The sequence below is a fragment of the Haemaphysalis longicornis genome, unplaced genomic scaffold, assembly GCF_048455015.1.
Source record: "Haemaphysalis longicornis isolate Haplotype H1 unplaced genomic scaffold, Haemaphysalis longicornis Haplotype H1 scaffold_2, whole genome shotgun sequence".
Classification (NCBI taxonomy): domain Eukaryota; kingdom Metazoa; phylum Arthropoda; class Arachnida; order Ixodida; family Ixodidae; genus Haemaphysalis; species Haemaphysalis longicornis.
In genome coordinates this window covers 118,823,736-118,845,208 of record NW_027526295.1, presented here as the reverse complement: position 1 = coordinate 118,845,208, position 21,473 = coordinate 118,823,736, and the positions used below count along the sequence as shown (strand labels likewise).

The window sequence follows — 21,473 nt, the reverse complement described above, 5'->3', positions numbered from 1 at the left end:
AAAAGTTTAAGCAGGAGAAGCAGATCACCGTTAAGATCACTGAAAAACTTTAGTTCCCAGAGGCGCGAAGAAGATCTGCTCTTTCCCTTTGGGAGGGTACGCCGATGCAGCTCGCCGGGGGCCGGAGCTGCGTCTGATTTTGGCGGAGACTCAAGCTAGCGAGACGACCTGACCCCGCCCTACCCTCCGCTGGGTTGTTGTCTCTGGCAGCCCAACTCGCCACCACACCACAGGGCAAGCCCGCAGCGGTTGCGGTGGCAACAAGCACCGAAGAGACCGCTACACCCGTCTCTGCTTTCCCGGCCCCTAAAACATCGAAGGGTGCTGAGACGATGGACGTGGAGGAAGCCGCAGCGCTCCCAACCCTGCCACACTGCATGTGCCATCTGTGGCGCTCTGGACGCCCTCGGCAGTGGCAGCGCAGGCAAAGCACACCATAATGGTTGCCAAGTCCAGGGGGCCCGATCCGCCCGGCACCCCCAGCACCTCGGACGACATGTACGTCGAGCCGTTCCGGGCTGCATCGCATCGAAGGAATGGAATTGTAGACGAATTCTTAAAAATCTCGATGATGCTGGTGAGATTTTCCGCTCTAAGCAGCCATGTGTGATGTGTCTCCAAGAAACACATCTTAATACCAAACAGACAAACTTCCTAAATAGTGACATGTTTTAAATGCAGAGCATTTCTTAGCCTCGCCTCTTCCTGCGTAGGACGGCATCCACAGCTCCGCGTCCGCAGCAGGTGCGCCTCTCCTCCTTCCCTCCTCTCACTCAACAGCAGCTGGCGCGTGCATGCGTCGTAGTCAGCCCGTTGGCTCCATCGTGGTCTCGGCGTAACAGGTGCGTGATAGCAGCGCGGTGGGGCGTGGAAGGGCGCGCGTTGCTTGCGCATGCGTGCTCTCCCGCCCGTACTGCTCTCCCTCTACTGCGCGCGCTGCAAATATAAAGCGGCTAGCGGTCGCTCGTGCTTCAGTCACTGCGTTGCTCCTTCCTTCCTTGGTTGACGCTCGCTCCCAGGTTACTCGTGTCTGCGACTCCATCATCACGGAAGAAGCGATGGAATCAACACTGCCTTCAACCAGTACTGAGGCCCCAATGGTCTGCATTTACTCGTGTTCCCCTCGCGGGAAGGCGCGGGAATTTTTCAGAAAGGATAGGGATGGCTGCACACACTCCTCCGGCGGTGTGACCATTGTCACCCGGAAATCATTCGCAAATACCGCAAAAGCTGGTTAATTCGAATTTCACGGCGGCATCTAACGATTTCAAATTAACCAAAATTAGAACTAACGAAATAGATTTAAAACGGCAACATTTGACGAAAAATAAAATGAGCAGCACCTCCATGCGCTTCCTCCATGGGCTTCCATGCGCTCCATGCGCTACGCGGCCGTTTTCTGATGGAGGTGAAAAGCAAAAACGCCCGTGTGTTCGAGATTCCTGCGCACGTCAATGATCCCCAGGTGGTCAAAATTAATCCGGAGCCCTCCACTACGGCGCCCCTTATCGCCTGCTTTGCGTCGGTGCGTTAAACCTTACAATGAATCGAAATTTTCCTACGTGACTCTTGCTGGTCGAGCGTACCCCATGTTTCACGAAACGATGATTACCTGCCGTAGCAAAAACACGCCAGATGCATATACGGTGACAAACTAAGCAAAGGCAGACAGAGGCCGTGCGCAGTATGGTAACGCCATCTAGGAGGACTAACGGTAAAAAAAACTGTCTCGCAGTCCGCTGCCAAAAAGCGCGCTAATGTTCGCTTGAAGACCTGTGCTCCTTACATCACCTCGGAAATCACGAAACACTGTTTGGCGGGAGAATCAAAGTTTTAACTTCGAATTCACAAATTTCGCAGTGAATAAAGCATCATTTGCTGGCGAACAAGCGCTACGGGCCCTATAAAACAACAAAATGTTTGAATAAATGAACTTCTATTTCGTCTGTGTGGCTCCTCCAAAATAACCGTTAGACTTAGCGGTATGTTCCTTTAGAAATTCGCTTCAGGTAAGGATATTTGAGGCATGCTGTAGGCTGCTCAGGGGCACAGGAAGCGTTAACTGCACTATGGACACTGTTTATTGCTTAAAAAACCGCATACTGCTGTCCGTACAGTCTTGTAATTAGGATAATCGACTTAATGGCATGAGCTGTCGTACAAATAAAAAAAAAGACGTCCCTAACACCAGGCGAAGTGTTTTTCCCGTGCACACGATGAAATTTACTCGGGCAGTCGAACCGGCGTCCTGTGGCCCTTAGGAGTGGGCGTACAAGACTTAGATGTCCCGATTTTTCCAGCGTCCTCTTCATATGTTCCAACATTTTTCTTGCGTAAATGGAAGCGCGCTTAGAAGTCATCTTCGCGCACTCCACTGTGGTATTCCTAGGAAGGGCTAGCCGACCCAGCATTGAGGCAAAGAGAAGAAATCCGGCGATGGCTATGGCCACGTCTATGTGTCTTCCTTCCTGCAGTCTCACGCTAAGAGCAGCGCAGAAGGAGCCCAGTGCACCGGAGCCGAGGATCCAACCACAAGCTGTGCCACGCACGGCTGTCGGGAATAGCTCCTGTGTATACACTCCAAAGACAATGTTTACGGTAGTGGCCAGTGCTTTTGCGGTAACAAGCAAAGCGTCGCTTATGATGACGGGTTCGGTCACGATTAGGAGGCTCAGTAAACAGGTATGTGTTCCCAGGGCGGCGAAGCACGTCGTCATATATTTAAGCATGGGGAATTTCTTGAGTAGGTGCAGCATTGGTAGAAAGCATAGCACGGTAGCGCCGAAGGCGGCCCACTGTACTAGGTAACTCTGTCGTGTCACCACAAGATAAAGCACTACACGCATAGTATAAGCAATTGAAAAGCAGAGAGCGAATGCTGCAACTGCACGTTTTCGAATAGAAACACCACCTAGCAAAGAATCGGTTTCGGTAAGGGTGAGGTCGGGTAACGTTTCGACTTGTTTTCTAAGGTCTTCCACTAAACAAGCAGCCCGTTGTAAAGGAAAGTTATTCAGCTCGGCGGCAGCAAGCATGACTTCTTCTGCCTCTTTAAGTCGTCCTTTCGCTACCAGCCACCGTGGCGATTCCAGTGGGTAGAAAAATGTAGTTAGCATGAGGAACGTTGGAGATATAAAAATTGCTTGCTTAACTCTCCAACTCGCCTTTCCTGCATTTATCATCACAACCCACAAGTCGAACACCACAGAGGCAACTACTCCTGCAAACACGACATGTATCGGCCGGTTTCCGTGGGTTGTCACCTCGAAGAGCATGATGCCATTCATTAGATACGTAGCTGTGGCGCTGCCTTGTGCGAAGAACCTACCCACGACGTAATATGGGTAGCTACGCGCAAAGCAGCTGCTCAGCGTTGATACCAGAGGTAGAGCCACTGCTGCCAGTAGAATAGGCATACGACCGAGCCTGTCGGAAACGGACCCGGCGGTGACTCCAAACACCACGGTAGCGACTCTTTCAGTAAGAACAGCCATTTGAAAGAGCTTCTGTCGGTCGCACACCAGGTCCCATGTACTTCGCAGGGAGGTCATCGCCTGGTCTTCGTCGTATTCCCAATATTTGCAAGGGATTGTACGGCTGTTGTTTGGTTCCTCGGTGATCTCGTACTGATCGCATCGGCTTAGTTGTCCATCGGCTTCGAGCGGGATGGCCTCGTTCTTCCAATCTTGCTCCGACATGTTAGTGTGTGGCGGCCGCCCACACCAGTGGTCGACGTCCCCGGCGATGAGGGACTGCAGGTAGCTGTGGCTGCTGAACACAAACACGCTGACGATGCAAATGAGCAGCGCACGCTTCTGAAAGTTACCGTGCCCGAAGCCGTCGAAGCAGTCGAATGACTCGCTGAGTAGGAAGTTGCGGTAGTTCGGGGGATGCCGATAGAAGAGGTCCATGTCGTGAAAGTCGCCGATGCTGTTCCGAACCCGCCACAGTGGGGGTGGCCGTCTTTAACTTCTAATTCGCATCATCATCATGTATACACTTTGCTGCAAAATCTAGGCCATTTGGCCGTAACTCGGACGCCTTGGCAATATGGCTTTCAAAATGTGAGGAAAGGAAGTACAATAAATCAAAACATCGCATAAATAAAGTACAAAAAAGACTGCTGGTTTAAAAAGAAGAAAACATTGGCCTTTTGGTTTTCATATATAAGGATAGTAGGACACACCGAATTAGGAAGATTGGACATAACGCAGGGTCAACAATCCCATGTAATGCTCGAACACAAAACGAAGACAAAGATAACGGAGTCTCTGGAAAATGTTATACATTATTTGAAAAAAAAACTATGAGGGAAATTAGACGAGAAACGTAAAAACATTTCCCAACCGTAGTTCTTGAATTAGTCTGGCAGCAATGTGCAGAGCAACCCACAATGCCGGCATAAGCAGGTTCCCGAAGGGATTTTTTTTTACTGACTAAAATTATTCCGCTGCAGCGTCCAATCGGAGAGCTTCGCGCGGGAGATAAAAAATTAGTGCCCTTGTGCCCTTCCATTCTGCGAAGATGTATGATATGCGAAGCTGGGCGCAGTCGATGGGGTGCTCGAAACAAACCACTCGTGTAATTTATTCTTGACGATGCTTCCTAACCATTTAGCTGAATGAAACTTGGAAGGACTCGAGCTTAAAGGGACCCTGCAATACTTACCATCGACTACTCGGAATGTATTTTGGGGTAAAGTCTATTTCCCCAGCAATCTCCTCCCGCAAGAATTATGAAAATCCGTTCACTATACCCGAAACTACGCGGGATGAAAAATCGCGCATAAATGTTCCCTCTCAACTCAACCGCGGACAACGCGACGAAAGCTGCGCGCTCTCTCCTAGAGAGGGGGGCGGCGCGCGGCGTTCTGTTGGGCGGCCTTCGATATGTCACAGGCCGGGGAGTTTCGTCCTTTTCCCCCGCAACGTGGACAGGATTATTTCCGGTCTGGTGCCACAAAAAAGCAGGCATGGTGGCCTGCATTCAAGCAAGCGCTGAGGCTGGTAGGGCGTTTTTGGAGCAATAAATGTTTATTTTCGAGTGGGCTCGTTGAAAGTGGAATATTTAGTTCGTCACTCAAACTCCGCGCGCACTCAAAACAAAAGAAACACCAAAAGCATGCGGACAGGTTCAGACATAGAAGACGTTCATACACAACGCCCACGACGGCTGATCGTCACAGGAAATGCCAGAATTTAGCCGCGAAGTTGACCAGCGACAGCCAATAGGACAGCCAGGACAGCCATGGCCCGATTGACGTCGCAGAGGCCATGCCAGGGGTGCATAATGAGGAGAATTGATGAGATCGCGGTTGGTTTTTTCTCGTCTTTCACGGCGATTTGCGCGCTTACCGCTTCACGTGCACGTGTACTATTTGGCTCGGGCGTTCCTGGAAGTCTAATCTAAACGTCGCGCAACTTTACTTACACTGCACGAAGAGTGTTGCAGGGTCCCTTATGTGCTGGGGAACAAACATGGGATGGCCTGTTTCCCTCTCGCGTTGTAGGTCTCACTGTCCGTGTAACACAACCCAACCCGCTTGACCAGTGAAGAAACCAGACAGGTCGCATTCGACTGTTTGTCGTCCGCGTGTAAACCTCCCGCCAGCGCAACGGACATGTCATTAGTAAAGGCAGAGAGAAAGAGAGAGAGAGAGAGAGTTTTTATTGGAAGAGAAACGAAAGTTGACTGAGCCGATAACTGCCTCTCGGGTTGAGGACACCTCAATCAAGACTGAGTCTAGGAGGAGGACATAGAGGAAAAAAGGATAGACAGAAAAAGAGATAGAAAGGGAGAATAAAACGACGGTTCACAAGCCGCGCAGCACTCACAGCACTGGCAGCATCATAGCCGGTCTGAGAGTCCCGTGTCCTTAAAAAGAGTCCTGAAGGAAAAACACAAGTTTGGTTCATTCAAAAGATTGCCTGTTTAGAATCATACTGAAACCACTTGTAACGTAAACTTCGCTCAAATAATCTGCATAATTAGGAAAAGAGGGAATGGCCATGCGACCCACTAGCTCATTTCTGGCAACAGATCATATGATGTCATACCAGACAGCTCTGCAATTGGCGGATGGCGGCAAAAGGAAACGCAAATTAGGCAGAGTTTATTATCTTGCCGAGAGAGCTATTCGCGCTTAAATTTAGGGCACTTTCTTTCAAATCTCTAAGACTAGTGGGACAAAAAGTGGAAGTTTGAAAGCACACGTAAAAATAGAAGTACCGATGCGTACTGCTGTTGGTAATACGCGCGTCACCACACCCGTTATACTTCTTAGGAGATGAAGTCATGTTTCCAATCAAACGCGTTTTCGAGTTTCTCACCGACGTAAAATTTTACATCTCATTTCTTATCATGCATGTTGACAACCTGGCCCTTTACACCAGTCATCTTCATTACCTTGTGTTTTACTTTGTGTATTTTTACTGAAATGTTCTACTTTTACTTCCATGCCACTTTTATGTAATCACTATTGTTTGGCGCTCTTTGCCCCTAGTCGGCCTTGCGCCATTAAACTCCAAACATAGTCATCATCATGGTAATGCGCGCACTATGCTTGGTTTAGCTGCCCCCGCACGGGGCACCTTGAGCAATCTTGGTGACGGTACTGGCGATACCGCGGACCCCGAGCCCACAAACATAAGCTGGATCCAATCGTGGCGATGTGTTTATAGGTGGAGGGTTAGAAACCACGAACGGTGGCCGTCGGAGCCCAGGTCAAGCTCCGGCGGATGGGCTCCCTGTCTGTTCACCATGCAGGGTGGTCCGGGACCTCTTTGACCATCACGGTAAAGTCAAAGAAGAAACTACCCCCGTCCTCTGCTTCTATACTATGATATATGGCATTTTCTAACCCCCCCCCCAAACGTGATCGGCCCCCGAAAAGGGGCCGCGCCGAAGTTTCTTTTCCTGCGTTGCAATTAATCTCTCTCCCAAAGCCTGATAATTTCTCGCGGTTTTTCTTCATGGAATCTCTTGACAAGACAAAGCCCATCACTTCCCAGTCTGTGTTTCTAATCTCCAAGTTTCTTCAAAGCCTTATCGGAAAGTCGTACAAGGCTAAGAAACTCACAACGGGAGAAGTTTTGATAGAAGTAGAAAATCAACAACCCTCCTACCTCCTCAAGCAAACGCGCATGGTAGATGTTGACATCAAGATCACGCCCCATCGCAGCCTCAATAGCTGCCAGGGCGTGATCTCTGATCGGGATCTAATGAATGAGACCGAAGCAGATCTGCTCGAGGGCCTCCGAGATCAGGGCGTGACAGCAGTGAGGCGAATCACCATACGCGAAATTATGAAATAATTCCTACGAAGCACATAATCTTCACACTTGACCGTTCAAACCTTCCTGAGTCGGTCAACGCACGTTTCTTGAGATGTCCAATCCGACCCTACGTGCCGAACCCACGCCGCTGTTTCAAGTGTCAGCGGTTTGGGCACGGCACAACGTCTTGTCGTGGTAAATTGACGTGCGCAAAATGTGCAGCACATGATCATCTAACTGACAATTGTAAATCCGAGAACTTCACCTGTGCGAACTGCCAGGGACCACACGCTGCCTATTCTAGGAGCTGTGAAAAGTTCAAACAAGAAAAACAGATCATTGCCTTGAAAGTCAACGAAAACATCACCTTCCCAGAGGCGCGGAAGAGGTTGGCCTCCTTCCCTCTGGGCAGGTACGCCGACGCAGCTCGTCGGGGGGCGGAGCGGCGTCTGGTTTCGGTGGGGACCCAGTACCGCGAGTCGGACTTGGTCCCGTCCCCGCCCCCTCCTGGGTTCTCTATGGCAGCCCAACCCGCCTCCGCACCGCTCGCTCACCCAGGAGCGGCTAAGGTGGCAACAACGTCTTTTGGGGATGCCGCTGCATCCACTACTTCCTCTCCACCGGCCCAAATCACACGCAAGGGCACGGAGATGGAGATGGAGGCAATCGCAGCGACCCCCTCCCCTGCCTCACTGCCTGTGCCATCTGTGGTGCTCCCCACGCCTTCAGCACTGGCAGCGCAGGCAAAGAACACCCGAAAGGGTACGACGTCAAAGAGGCCTAGTCCGCGGGGCACCCCCTTGCCTTCAGATGACGACATGGACGTCGAGCCCTTGCGGCTTTCATCGCAGCGGAAGGAACGGGCTGCGACGTCCAGGTCAGTAGAGAAGGCCAGAAAACCCCTTCCAAGATTCCAAGCCCCGAAAGACCCTACATAAATAGTCACACTCCAGTAGCTCCGAACACATCATAATGGGAAGAGAAAACATAATACAATGGAACTGCAGAGGCCTTCTTAATAATCTTGACGATGTATACGAAATACTGCATGCTTATCAGCCAAGTGTAATGTGTGTTCAGGAAACACATTTGAATTCCAAACACACAAATTTCTTGAACAGTTACTTGATATACAGAAAGGACAGGGATGGCTGCACGCACTCTTCTGGTGGTGTGGCCATAATTGCTGGGAAATCCTTAGCCTGCCACCCTGTCACTCCGAACACTGACCTTTTCGGCTGTAGCTATTCGAACAATAATATTTAATAGGTTGATAACGGTATGCTCCATATACATTCCTCCTATTGTTCCACTTTCGAGCTCTGACTTCGAGGCGCTGGTTGACCAGCTTCCCGAACCGTACATCCTTACAGGCGACCTTAATGCTCACAACTCTCTTTGGGGCTTTTCTCGCACGGATGCCCGAGGTCGCCTGATAGAGAAATTCCTTACATCTTCAGTAGCATGCCTTTTCAACAATAAACAGCCTACATACCATAACATAGGACACAACACATCTCATATATTTTGACTTGGCGATTGGCTCCGCAGTTCTCTTTCCTCTTCTCGAGTGGGGTGTGGGCACTGACCCATATAGCAGTGACCACTTCCCCACCTAACATACATCGGTAAAGGCCCATGCAGTCCATCTTCCCAAAACAGGTTCAATGAAGCAAGAGCTAACCTGAATACATTTACAGAGACATCCAAACTACACCACACATCCATAGGACACCTACATATTGAAGAAGCTACCCAACTGCTCACGGCGCACATCCTCGACGCCGCCGAAAGGTCCTTTCCCCACGCCTCTGGTGCCTCGCGCAACCAGCGGAGGCCGTGGTGGGATGAGGACTGTAGGCGGGCGCGAGAGGCCCAGAACAAGGCGTGGGGTATCCTTCGTCGGTACCCCACGTCGGGAAACCTCCTCTTGTTCAAACCGGCCAAGGCATTAGGAAAACGCGTGCGCCGTGGGGCAAAACGAGAGAGTTGGCACTCCTTCTTGGCATCCACAAACTCGTACACACACACACACAGTATGGACACACATACGTCACTCAAATGACAACAGACACACAGCCTGCCCCTGGTTAGTACAACAGGGGACACACTGGAAGACCAGGCTAACTTACTTGCACAACATTTCGAACACGTGTCCAGTTCAGCACACTACACAAACACTTTCATGAAACACAAAATATCTGCGGAGAAGTCACTGCGAGATAGCAACAAGTCGCACACTTTTTACAATTCTCCTTTTTCAATTAATGAGCTGAAGGCAGCCTGACAACATGTAAGCCTTCAGCTCCAGGTGCAGACAAAATCACATACACCATGATACCACACTAAGGAGGTTGTATAAAACTTCTGGAGTGGAGACGGCGCTCAAAAACTGACGCCTTCCGCTGCCATCTTGCCGTGGGCAGAAAACTCTCCGTCGTAGCAGACGCATTGCACCAGTCGCATCATGTACTTGTTTTTGCGGCGGCTTACGTTATATTTTTGCTTCCGTTCTGTTTTTGTTTTGTTTTGTCTTGTCTTGCACTTTGATTTTCTTATGCGGCTAGCTTTAACCGAACCGACCTTTTCTTGCGCGCTTTCATTACGACGCATGTGGTTTCGGTTATGCTCCGCTTTTCGTGTTTCTAGTTAAGCGCTACGCACGTCTCTTGTGCATGGCGCCGGTGGCCGCTCATATCTGCTAATTATTTACATTCTTGGGCGCAAACAACTAAAATAAACAGAAGACACAATGACATTTTTTTTCTTTCCAATGTGTCGTTCTTGCGAGTCCTCTCTTGCTAAAGAGCAGAACTCGTGTTCGTTCAATCGTCGTTCGCGGATGCATGCTCCAAAGGTGTAGAAAGCAGAAATGGTCTGCTCGTGTGTCGCGTTTGGCTGCGCTAATCGCGCGACGAAGGCGTCGGGGATCACCTTTCATCTTTAAGTGCGGAAGCTCTCTGTTTGTTTTGGGTCTCGAGGGCATTACTAGTATTATAACGTTATAAGTGCACAGTTGCCCGCCGTTTGTGCGTGATGTAAAGGGAAAATTCGCCGTAGCACCTTCGGTCCACTTACTGAGCATACCGTACGCGCTTGTTTACGCCGATATGCGAATGTTTTCGCTCGTAGTTGTGGTGGTCCTGTCGTCACTTGACTGCGGGAAATCACATGTTTGTAAATATTTGGGCCGCAAATTGTTTTTCCGCACTAATTTAAATACAGAGCATTGCTCGGACAGTTACCGTAAAAAATCAAGGCCCTCTTGTTTAATATATTTCATTTTCATCCGGCCCTACGTGAATACTCAGACGTTTCTCGTTAGCGCTGTTTCGTAGAAGTCTGATGCCCCGCAATGCTCTACCGCGTTCTTCGTCCGCGTGATTTTCTTATCAATAGCACGCTGCTCGCGTACGAACGTGCGCGGTCAACGAGGTTGTGAATGTGATTGAGTAACCTCCTGCGCGTAGTTTTCTTATCAATAGCACGCTACTATCGTGCGGACATGCGCTGGTTAATGTAGTCGTGCATTCAATTAGGTAACCTTCTGGATTTGAAAAATAAAGAAAGTCATTGCGAGTGAGAAATGTACGTGTGATGATTATGCTTTCTGTAAAGTGCACACGAAATTAAAAAAAATCCTGCTTTAATGAGCTTCAGTATCTGCCTGATCCGTTTTGCAAAATACGATGAAAAGCTGGAAATAGACCCGCCATGGTGGCTCAGTGGCTAAGCCATTGTGCTGCTCATTCTTTCCCTCTGGGGAGGTACGCCGACGCAGCTCGCCGGGGGGCGGAGCGGCTTCTGGTTTCCACAGGGACTCAGTTCAGCGAGTCTGACCTGGTCCCTCCCACACCCCCCCCCTGGTTTTGCCTCTGGCAGCCCAACCCGCCACCACGCCGCTTGATGAGGCAGCAGCGGTTGTGGTGGCAACGTCTTCCGTCGGGACCGGTGCCGCTCCCGCCCCTGTCTCCCCATCCTCCAGTTAGTTGGAGGGTACCGAGGTGATGGACACCACGGGCCCCGCACCGGCTTCCACCGCCACCGCACCGCCCGTGCAACCTCTGGCGCCCCGGACGCCCTCGGCGGTGGCGGCTCAAACGAAGGGCTCCCGTGGGGGGGCCAAGTCCGGGGGGCCCGGTCCGTCGGGCACCTTTTGGACATCCCACGACGAGATGGATGTCGGGTCGTTCCTGCCTGCAACGCAGCGCAAGGTGCGGCCACCGACTTCCAAGCCTACAGACAGGCCCAAAAAGCACAATCCCAGAGTAACAGCCCCGAACAAGAGGGCCTTGATTTTTTACGGTAACTGTCCGAGCAATACTCTGTATTTAAATTAGTGCGGAAAAACAATTTGCGGCCCAAATATTTACAAACATGTGATTTCCCGCAGTCAAGTGACGACAGGACCACCACAACTACGAGCGAAAACATTCGCATATCGGCGTAAACAAGCGCGTACGGTATGCTCAGTAAGTGGACCGAAGGTGCTACGGCGAATTTTCCCTTTACATCACGCACAAACGGCGGGCAACTGTGCACTTATAACGTTATAATACTAGTAATGCCCTCGAGACCCAAAACAAACAGAGAGCTTCAGCACTTACAGATGAAAGGTGATCCCCGACGCCTTCGTCGCGCGATTAGCGCAGCCAAACGCGACACACGAGCAGACCATTTCTGCTTTCTACACCTTTGGAGCATGCATCCGCGAACGACGATTGAACGAACACGAGTTCTGCTCTTTAGCAAGAGAGGACTCGCAAGAACGACACATTGGAAAAAAAATGTCATTGTGTCTTCTGTTTATTTTAGTTGTTTGCGCCCAAGAATGTAAATAATAAGCAGATATGAGCGGCCACCGGCGCACGCACAAGAGACGTGTATAGCGCTTAACTAGAAACACGAAAAGCGGAGCATAACTGAAACCACATGCGTCGTAATAAAAGCGCGCAAGAAAAGGTCGGATCGGTTAAAGCTAGCCGCATAAGAAAATCAAAGTGCAAGACAAGACAAAACAAAACAAAAACAGAACGGAAGCAAAAATATAACGTAAACCGCCGGAAAAACAAGTACATGATGCGACTGGTGCAATGCGTCTGCTACGACGGATAGTTTTCTGCCCATGGCAAGATGGCAGCCGTCGGCGTCAGTTTTTGAGCGCCGTCTCCACTCCAGAAGATTTATACAACCTCCTTGGTGTTGTATCATGGTGTATGTGATTTTGTCTGCACCTGGAGCGGAAGGCTTACATGTTCTCAGGGCTGCCTTCAGCTCAAGAATTGAAAAAGGAGAATTGTAAAAAGTGTGCGACTTGTTGCTATCTCGCAGTGACTTCTTCTCCGCAGATATTTTGTCTTTCATGAAAGTGTTTGTGTAGTGTGCTGAACTGGACACGTGTTCGAAATGTTGTGCAAGTGTGTTAGCCTGGTCTTCCAGTGTGTCCCCTGTTGTACTAACCAGGGGCAGGCTGTGTGTGTGTTGTCCTTTGAGCTTACGTATGTGTGTCCAGACTGTGTGTGTGTGTGTACGAGTTTGTGGATGCCAAGAAGGAGTGCCAACTCTCTCGTTTTGCCCCACGGCGCACGCGTTTTCCTAATGCCTTGGCCCGTTTGAATAAGAGGAGGTTTCCCGACGTGGGGTACCGACGAAGGATACCCCACGCCTTGTTCTGGGCCTCTCGCGCCCGCCTACAGTCCTCATCCCACCACGGCCTCCGCTGGTTGCGCGAGGCACCAGAGGCGTGGGGAAAGGACCTTTCGGCGGCGTCGAGGATGTGCGCCGTGAGCAGTTGGGTAGCTTCTTCAACCTGTAGGTGTCCTATGGATGTGTGGTGTAGTTTGGATGTCTCTGTAAATGTATTCAGGTTAGCTCTTGCTTCATTGAACCTGTTTTGGGAAGATGGACTGCATGGGCCTTTACCGATGTATGTTAGGTGGGGAAGTGGTCACTGCTATATGGGTCAGTGCCCACACCCCACTCGAGAAGAGGAAAGAGAACTGCGGAGCCAATCGCCAAGTCAAAATATATGAGATGTGTTGTGTCCTATGTTATGGTATGTAGGCTGTTTATTGTTGAAAAGGCATGCTACTGAAGATGTAAGGAATTTCTCTATCAGGCGACCTCGGGCATCCGTGCGAGAAAAGCCCCAAAGAGAGTTGTGAGCATTAAGGTCGCCTGTAAGGATGTACGGTTCGGGAAGCTGGTCAACCAGCGCCTCGAAGTCAGAGCTCGAAAGTGGAACAATAGGAGGAATGTATATGGAGCATACCGTTATCAACCTATTAAATATTATTGTTCGAATAGCTACAGCCGAAAAGGTCAGTGTTCGGAGTGACAGGGTGGCAGGCTAAGGATTTCCCAGCAATTATGGCCACACCACCAGAAGAGTGCGTGCAGCCATCCCTGTCCTTTCTGTATATCAAGTAACTGTTCAAGAAATTTGTGTGTTTGGAATTCAAATGTGTTTCCTGAACACACATTACACTTGGCTGATAAGCATGCAGTATTTCGTATACATCGTCAAGATTATTAAGAAGGCCTCTGCAGTTCCATTGTATTATGTTTTCTCTTCCCATTATGATGTGTTCGGAGCTACTGGAGTGTGACTATTTATGTAGGGTCTTTCGGGGCTTGGAATCTTGGAAGGGGTTTTCTGGCCTTCTCTACTGACCTGGACGTCGCAGCCCGTTCCTTCCGCTGCGATGAAAGCCGCAAGGGCTCGACGTCCATGTCGTCATCTGAAGGCAAGGGGGTGCCCCGCGGACTAGGCCTATTTGACGTCGTACCCTTTCGGGTGTTCTTTGCCTGCGCTGCCAGTGCTGAAGGCGTGGGGAGCACCACAGATGGCACAGGCAGTGAGGCAGGGGAGGGGGTCGCTGCGATTGCCTCCATCTCCATCTCCGTGCCCTTGCGTGTGATTTGGGCCGGTGGAGAGGAAGTAGTGGATGCAGCGGCATCCCCAACAGACGTTGTTGCCACCTTAGCCGCTCCTGGGTGAGCGAGCGGTGCGGAGGCGGGTTGGGCTGCCATAGAGAACCCAGGAGGGGGCGGGGACGGGACCAAGTCCGACTCGCGGTACTGGGTCCCCACGGAAACCAGACGCCGCTCCGCCCCCCGACGAGCTGCGTCGGCGTACCTGCCCAGAGGGAAGGAGGCCAACCTCTTCCGCGCCTCTGGGAAGGTGATGTTTTCGTTGACTTTCAAGGCAATGATCTGTTTTTCTTGTTTGAACTTTTCACAGCTCCTAGAATAGGCAGCGTGTGGTCCCTGGCAGTTCGCATAGGTGAAGTTCTCGGATTTACAATTGTCAGTTAGATGATCATGTGCTCCACATTTTGCGCACGTCAATTTACCACGACAAGACGTTGTGCCGTGCCCAAACCGCTGACACTTGAAACAGCGGCGTGGGTTCGGCACGTAGGGTCGGATTGGACATCTCAAGAAACGTGCGTTGACCGACTCAGGAAGGTTTGAACGGTCAAGTGTGAAGATTATGTGCTTTGTAGGAATTATTTCATAATTTCGGCGTATGGTGATTCGCCTCACTGCTGTCACGCCCTGATCTCGGAGGCCCTCGAGCAGATCTGCTTCGGTCTCATTCATTAGATCCCGATCAGAGATCACGCCCTGGCAGCTATTGAGCCTGCGATGGGGCGTGATCTTGATGTCAACATCTACCATGAGCGTTTGCTTGAGGAGGTAGGAGGGTTGTTGATTTTATACTTCTATCAAAACTTCTCCCGTTGTGAGTTTCTTAGCCTTGTACGACTTTCCGATAAGGCTTTGAAGAAACTTGGAGATTAGAAACACAGACTGGGAAGTGATGGGCTTGGTCTTGTCAAGAGATTCCATGAACAAAAACCGCGAGAAATTATCAGGCTTTGGGAGAGAGATTAATTGCAACGCAGGAAAAGAAACTTCGGCGCGGCCCCTTTTCGGGGGCCGATCACGTTTGGGGGGGGTTAGAAAATGCCATATATCATAGTATAGAAGCAGGGGACGGGGGTACTTTCTTCTTTGACTTTACCGTGATGGTCAAAGAGGTCCCGGACCACCCTGCATGGTGAACCGACAGGGAGCCCATCCGCCGGAGCTTGACCTGGGCTCCGACGGCCAGCGTTCGTGGTTTCTAACCCTCCACCTATAAACACATCGCCACGATTGGATCCAGCTTATGTTTGTGGGCTCGGGGTCCGCGGTATCGCCAGTACCGTCACCAAGATTGCTCAAGGTGCCCCGTGCGGGGGCAGCTAAACCAAGCATAGTGCGCGCATTACCATGATGATGACTATGTTTGGAGTTTAATGGCGCAAGGCCGACTAGGGGCAAAGAGCGCCAAACAATAGTGATTACATAAAAGTGGCATGGAAGTAAAAGTAGAACATTTCAGTAAAAATAAACAAAGTAAAACACAAGTTAATGAAGATGACCGGTGTAAAGGGCCAGGTTGTCAACATGCATGATAAGAAATGAGATGTAAAATTTTACGTAGGTGAGAAACTCGAAAACGCGTTTGATTGGAAACATGACTTCATCTCCTAAGAAGTATAACGGGTGTGGTGACGCGCGCATTACCAACAGCAGTACGCATCGGTACTTCTATTTTTACGTGTGCTTTCAAACTTCCACTTTTTGTCCCACTATTCTTAGAGATTTGAAAGAAAGTGGCCTAAATTTAAGCGCGAATAGCTCTCTCGGCAAGATAATAAACTCTGCCTAATTTGCGTTTCCTTTTGCCGCCATCCGCCAATCGCAGACCTGTCTGGTATGACATCATATGATCTGTTGCCGGAAATGAGCCAGTGGGTCGCATGGCCACTCCCTCTTTTCCTAATTATGCAGATTATTTCAGCGAAGTTTACGTTACAAGTGGTTTCAGTATGATTCTAAACAGGCAATCTTTTGAGTGAACCAAACTTGTGTTTTTCCTTCAGGACTCTTTTAAAGGACACGGGACTCTCAGACCGGCTATGATGCTGCCAGTGCTATGAGTGCTGCGCGGCTTGTGAACCGTCGTTTTATTCTACCTTTCTATCTCTTTTTCTGTCTATCCTTTTTTCCTCTATGTCCTCCTCCTAGCCTCAGTCTTGATTGAGGTGTCCTCAACCCGAGAGGCAGTTATCGGCTCAGTCAACTTTCGTTTCTCTTCCAATAAAAACTCTCTCTCTCTCTCTCTCTCTCTCTGCCTTTACTAATGACATGTCCGTTGCGCTGGCGGGAGGTTTACACGCAGACGACAAACAGTCGAATGCGACATGTCTGGTTTCTTCACTGGTCAAGCGGGTTGGGTTGTGTTACACGGACAGTGAGACCTACAACGCGAGAGGGAAACAGGCCATCCCATGTTTGTTCCCCAGCACATAAGGGACCCTGCAACACTCTTCGTGAAGTGTAAGTGAAGCTGCGCGACGTTTAGATTAGACTTCCAGGAACGCCCGAGCAAAATAGTACACGTGCACGTGAAGCGGTAAGCGCGCAAATCGCCGTGAAAGACGAGAAAAAACCAACCGCGATCTCATCAATTCTCCTCATTATGCACCCCTGGCATGGCCTCTGCGACGTCAATCGGGCCATGGCTGTCATGGCTGTCCTATTGGCTGTCGCTGGTCAACTTCGCGGCTAAATTCTGGCATTTCCTGTGACGATCAGCCGTCGTGGGCGCTGTGTATGAACGTCTTCTATGTCTGAACCTGTCCGCATGCTTTTGGTGTTTCTTTTGTTTTGAGAGCGCGCAGAGTTTGAGTGACGAACTAAATATTCCACTTTCAACGAGCCCACTCGAAAACAAACATTTATTGCTCCAAAAACGCCCTACCAGCCTCAGCGCTTTATTGAAAGCAGGCCACCATGCCTGCTTTTTTGTGGCACCAGACCGGAAATAATCCTGCCCACGTTGCGGGGGAAAAGGACGAAACTCCCCGGCCTGTGACATATCGAAGGCCGCCCAACAGAACGCCGCGCGCCGCCCCCCTCTCTAGGAGAGAGCGCGCAGCTTTCGTCGCGTTGTCCGCGGTTGAGTTGAGAGGGAACATTTATGCGCGATTTTTCATCCCGCGTAGTTTCGGGTATAGTGAACGGATTTTTATAATTCTTGCGGGAGGAGATTGCTGAGGAAATAGACTTTACCCCAAAATACATTCCGAGTAGTCGATGGTAAGTGTTGCAGGGTCCCTTTAAGCTCGAGTCCTTCCAAGTTTCAATCAGCTAAATGGTTAAGAAGCATCGTCAAGAATAAATTACACGAGTGGTTTGTTTCGAGCACCCCAGCGACTGCGCCCAGCTTCGCATATCATACATCTTCGCAGAATAGAAGGGCACAAGGGCACTATTTTTTTATCTCCCGCGCGAAGCTCTCCGATTAGACGCTGCAGCGGAATAATTTTAGTCTGAGTAAAAAAAAATCCCTTCAGGAACCTGCTTATGCCGGCATTGTGGGTTGCTCTGCACATTGCTGCCGGACTAATTCAAGAACTACGGTTGGGAAATGTTTTTACGTTTCTCATCAAATTTCCCTCATAGTTTTTTTTTTCAAATAATGTATAACATTTTCCAGAGACTCCATTATCTTTGTCTTCGTTTTGTGTTCGAGCATTACATGGGATTGTTGACCCTGCGTTATGTCCAATCTTCCTAATTCGGTGTGTCCTACTATCCTTATATATGAAAACCAAAAGGCCAATGTTTTCTTCTTTTTAAACCAGCAGTCTTTTTTGTACTTTATTTATGCGATGTTTTGATTTATTGTACTTCCTTTCCTCACATTTTGAAAGCCATATTGCCAAGGCGTCCGAGTTACGGCCAAATGGCCTAGATTTTGCAGCAAAGTGTATACATGATGATGATGCGAATTAGAAGTTAAAGACGGCCACCCCCACTGTGGCGGGTTCGGAACAGCATCGGCGACTTTCACGACATGGACCTCTTCTATCGGCATCCCCCGAACTACCGCAACTTCCTACTCAGCGAGTCATTCGACTGCTTCGACGGCTTCGGGCACGGTAACTTTCAGAAGCGTGCGCTGCTCATTTGCACCGTCAGCGTGTTTGTGTTCAGCAGCCACAGCTACCTGCAGTCCGTCATCGCCGGGGACGTCGACCACTGGTGTGGGCGGCCGCCACACACTAACATGCCGGCGCAAGCTTGGAAAAACGAGGCCATCCCGCTCGAAGCCGATGGACAACTAAGCCGATGCCATCAGTACGAGATCGCCGAGGAACCAAACAACAGCCGTACAATCCCTTGCAAATATTGGGAATACGACGAAGACCAGGCGATGACCTCCCTGCGAAGTACATGGGACCTGGTGTGCGACCGACAGGAGCTCTTTCAAATGGCTGTTCTGACTGAAAGAGTCGCTACCGTGGTGTTTGGAGTCACCGCCGGGTCCTTTTCCGACAGGCTCGGTCGTATGCCTATTCTACTGGCAGCAGTGGCTCTACTTCTGGTATCAACGCTGAGCAGCTGCTTCGCGCGTAGCTACCCATATTACGTCGTGGGTAGGTTCTTCGCACAAGGCAGCGCCACAGCTACGTATCTAATGAATGGCATCATGCTCTTCGAGGTGACAACCCACGGAAACCGGCCGATACATGTCGTGTTTGCGGGAGTAGTTGCCTCTGTGGTGTTCGACTTGTGGGTTGTGATGATAAATGCAGGAAAGGCGAGTTGGCGAGTTAAGCAAGCAATTTTTATATCTCCAACGTTCCTCATGCTAACTACATTTTTCTACCCACTGGAATCGCCACGCTGGCTGGTAGCGAAAGGACGACTTAAAGAGGCAGAAGAAGTCATGCTTGCTGCCGCTGAGCTGAATAACTTTCCTCTCCAAAGCGCTGATTGTTTAGTGGAAGACCTTAGAAAACAAGTCGAAACGTTACCCGACTTCACCCTTACCGAAACCGATTCTTTGCTAGGTGGTGTTTCTATTCGAAAACGTGCAGTTGCAGCATTCGCTCTCTGCTTTTCCATTGCTTATACTATACGTATAGTGCTTTATCTTGTGGTGACGCGACAGAGTTACCTCGTACAGTGGGCCGCCTTCGCCGCTACCGTACTATGCTTTCTACCAATGCTGCACCTACTCAAGAAATTCCCCATGCTTAAATATATGACTACGTGCTTCGCCGCCCTGGGAACACTTACCTGTTTACTGAGCCTCCTAATCGCGATCGAACCCGTCATCATAAGCGACGCTTTGCTTGTTACCGCAAAAGCACTGGCCACTACAGTAAACGTTGTCTTTACAGTGTATACACAGGAGCTATTCCCGACAGCCGTGCGTGGCACAGCTAGTGGTTGGATCCTCGGCTCCGGTGCACTGGGCTCCTTCTGCGCTACTCTTAGCGTGAGACTGCAGGAAGGAAGACACATAGACGTGGCCTTAGCCATCGCCGGATGTCTTCTGTTTGCCTCAATGCTTGGTCGGCTAGCCCTTCCTAGGAATACCACAGTGGAGTGTGCGAAGATGACTTCTAAGCGCGCTTCCATTTACGCAAGAAAAATGTTGGAACATATGAAGAGGACGCTGGAAAAATCGGGCTCATCTAAGTCTCGTACGCCCACTCCTAAGGGCCACAGGACGCCGGTTCGTTTGACCGAGTAAATTTAATCGTGTGCACGGGAAAAACACTTCGCCTGGTGTTAAGGACGTCTTTTTATGAGATTTTTACCACTGCTCATGCCATTAAGTCGATTATCCTAATTACAAGACTGTACGGACAGCAGTATACGGTCTTTTAAGCAATAAACAGCGTCCATAGTGCAGTAAACGCTTCCTGTGCCCCTGAGCACCCTGCACCATGCCTCAAATGTCCTTACCTGAAGCGAATTTCTAAAGGAACATACCGCTAAGGCTAACGGTTATTTTGGAGGAGCCACACAGACGAAATAGAAATTTATTTATTCAAAAATTGTGTTGTTTTATAGGGACCGTAGCGCTTCTTCGGCAGCAAATGATGCTGTATTCACTGCGAAATTTGTGAATTAGAAGTTAAAATTTTGATTCTCCCGCCAAATCGTGTTTCGTGATTTCTGCGGTGATGTAAGGAGCACAGGTCTTCAAGCGAACATTAGCGCGCTGCTCAATTGGCAGCGGGCTGCGAGACAGTTTTTTTTACCGTTAGTCCTCCTAGATGGCGCTACCATACTGCACACGGCCTCTGTGTGCCGTTGCTTAGTTTTTCATCGTATATGCATCTGGCTCGTTTTTGCTACGGCAGGTAGTCATCGTTTCTTGCAACATGGGGTAAACTCGACTGACAAGGGTCACGTAGGAAAATTTCGATTCATTGTAAGGTTTAACGCACCGACGCAAAGCAGGCGATAAGGGGCGGCGTAGTGGAGGGCTCCGGAATAATTTTAACCACCTGGGGATCATTGACGTGCGCAGGCATCTCGAACACACGGGCGTTTTTGCTTTTCACCTCCATCAGAAAAGCGGCCGCGTGCCCGGGAATCGAACCCACCTCCACCGTTGGATAATCTCGCTTATGCTAACCTGCCTGTGTCGTGTGAAAAAGAAAACCCAAAGCGTCAGACTACTGTACATTATAACAAGGACAGTGCGCGCAGTAACAACAGTAAGTACTGGTGCTTCTGTATTTGCGTGTACTTTCATAACTTCCATAGTTTACCCCACCATTCTTACTGCTGTAAAATTATTTTAAACAAACTAGTCAATTTAAGTTAAAATTTTGATTTTGCCGCCAAATCGTGTTCTTGTTTCGTTCGCAATTCTGCCACAAGAACCAGTCTTAAAGCAAAACCTAGCGCAGAATTAGGCTCTGCAGCCTACTGCGAAGCCTTGTCTACCGTCCGTCATCCGTGATAGCCCTTTTCGTGAAGCGTGGCTCTCGCTCTACAAATATTGTCACATAAGACACCGTCGCTTACACCAATCACACAGGGTCGTCCGAGACAACCCCAAACGCCGCACTGCTGTACAGCTAAAACGAGCATAGTGCGCGCAGTGCCAACAGCACTACGCACCGGTACTTCTATTTGTGCGTGTCTTTACATAACTTCCGCTGTTTACCCCACCATCTTACTGCTGTAAACAGAATGTGCCCTAAAGGTTGCCACAAGATGCGCGTTCCGCAAGCTTTTAAGCCCTGGGTAATTTGCATTGGCTTTTGCCGGCCTCATCCAATATCAGAGCTGGGCATATAACATCATAGGTTCTCTTGCGGGAAATGATGT

General features: G+C 49.8%; 1 pseudogene; it reads left to right on the top strand.

Moving 5' to 3' along the window:
- The first annotated feature begins 18,189 nt into the window (after positions 1 to 18,189).
- LOC144168247 (peptidase M20 domain-containing protein 2-like) overlaps positions 18,190 to 21,473 on the top strand; it is a 34,917-nt pseudogene continuing 31,633 nt past the window's right edge.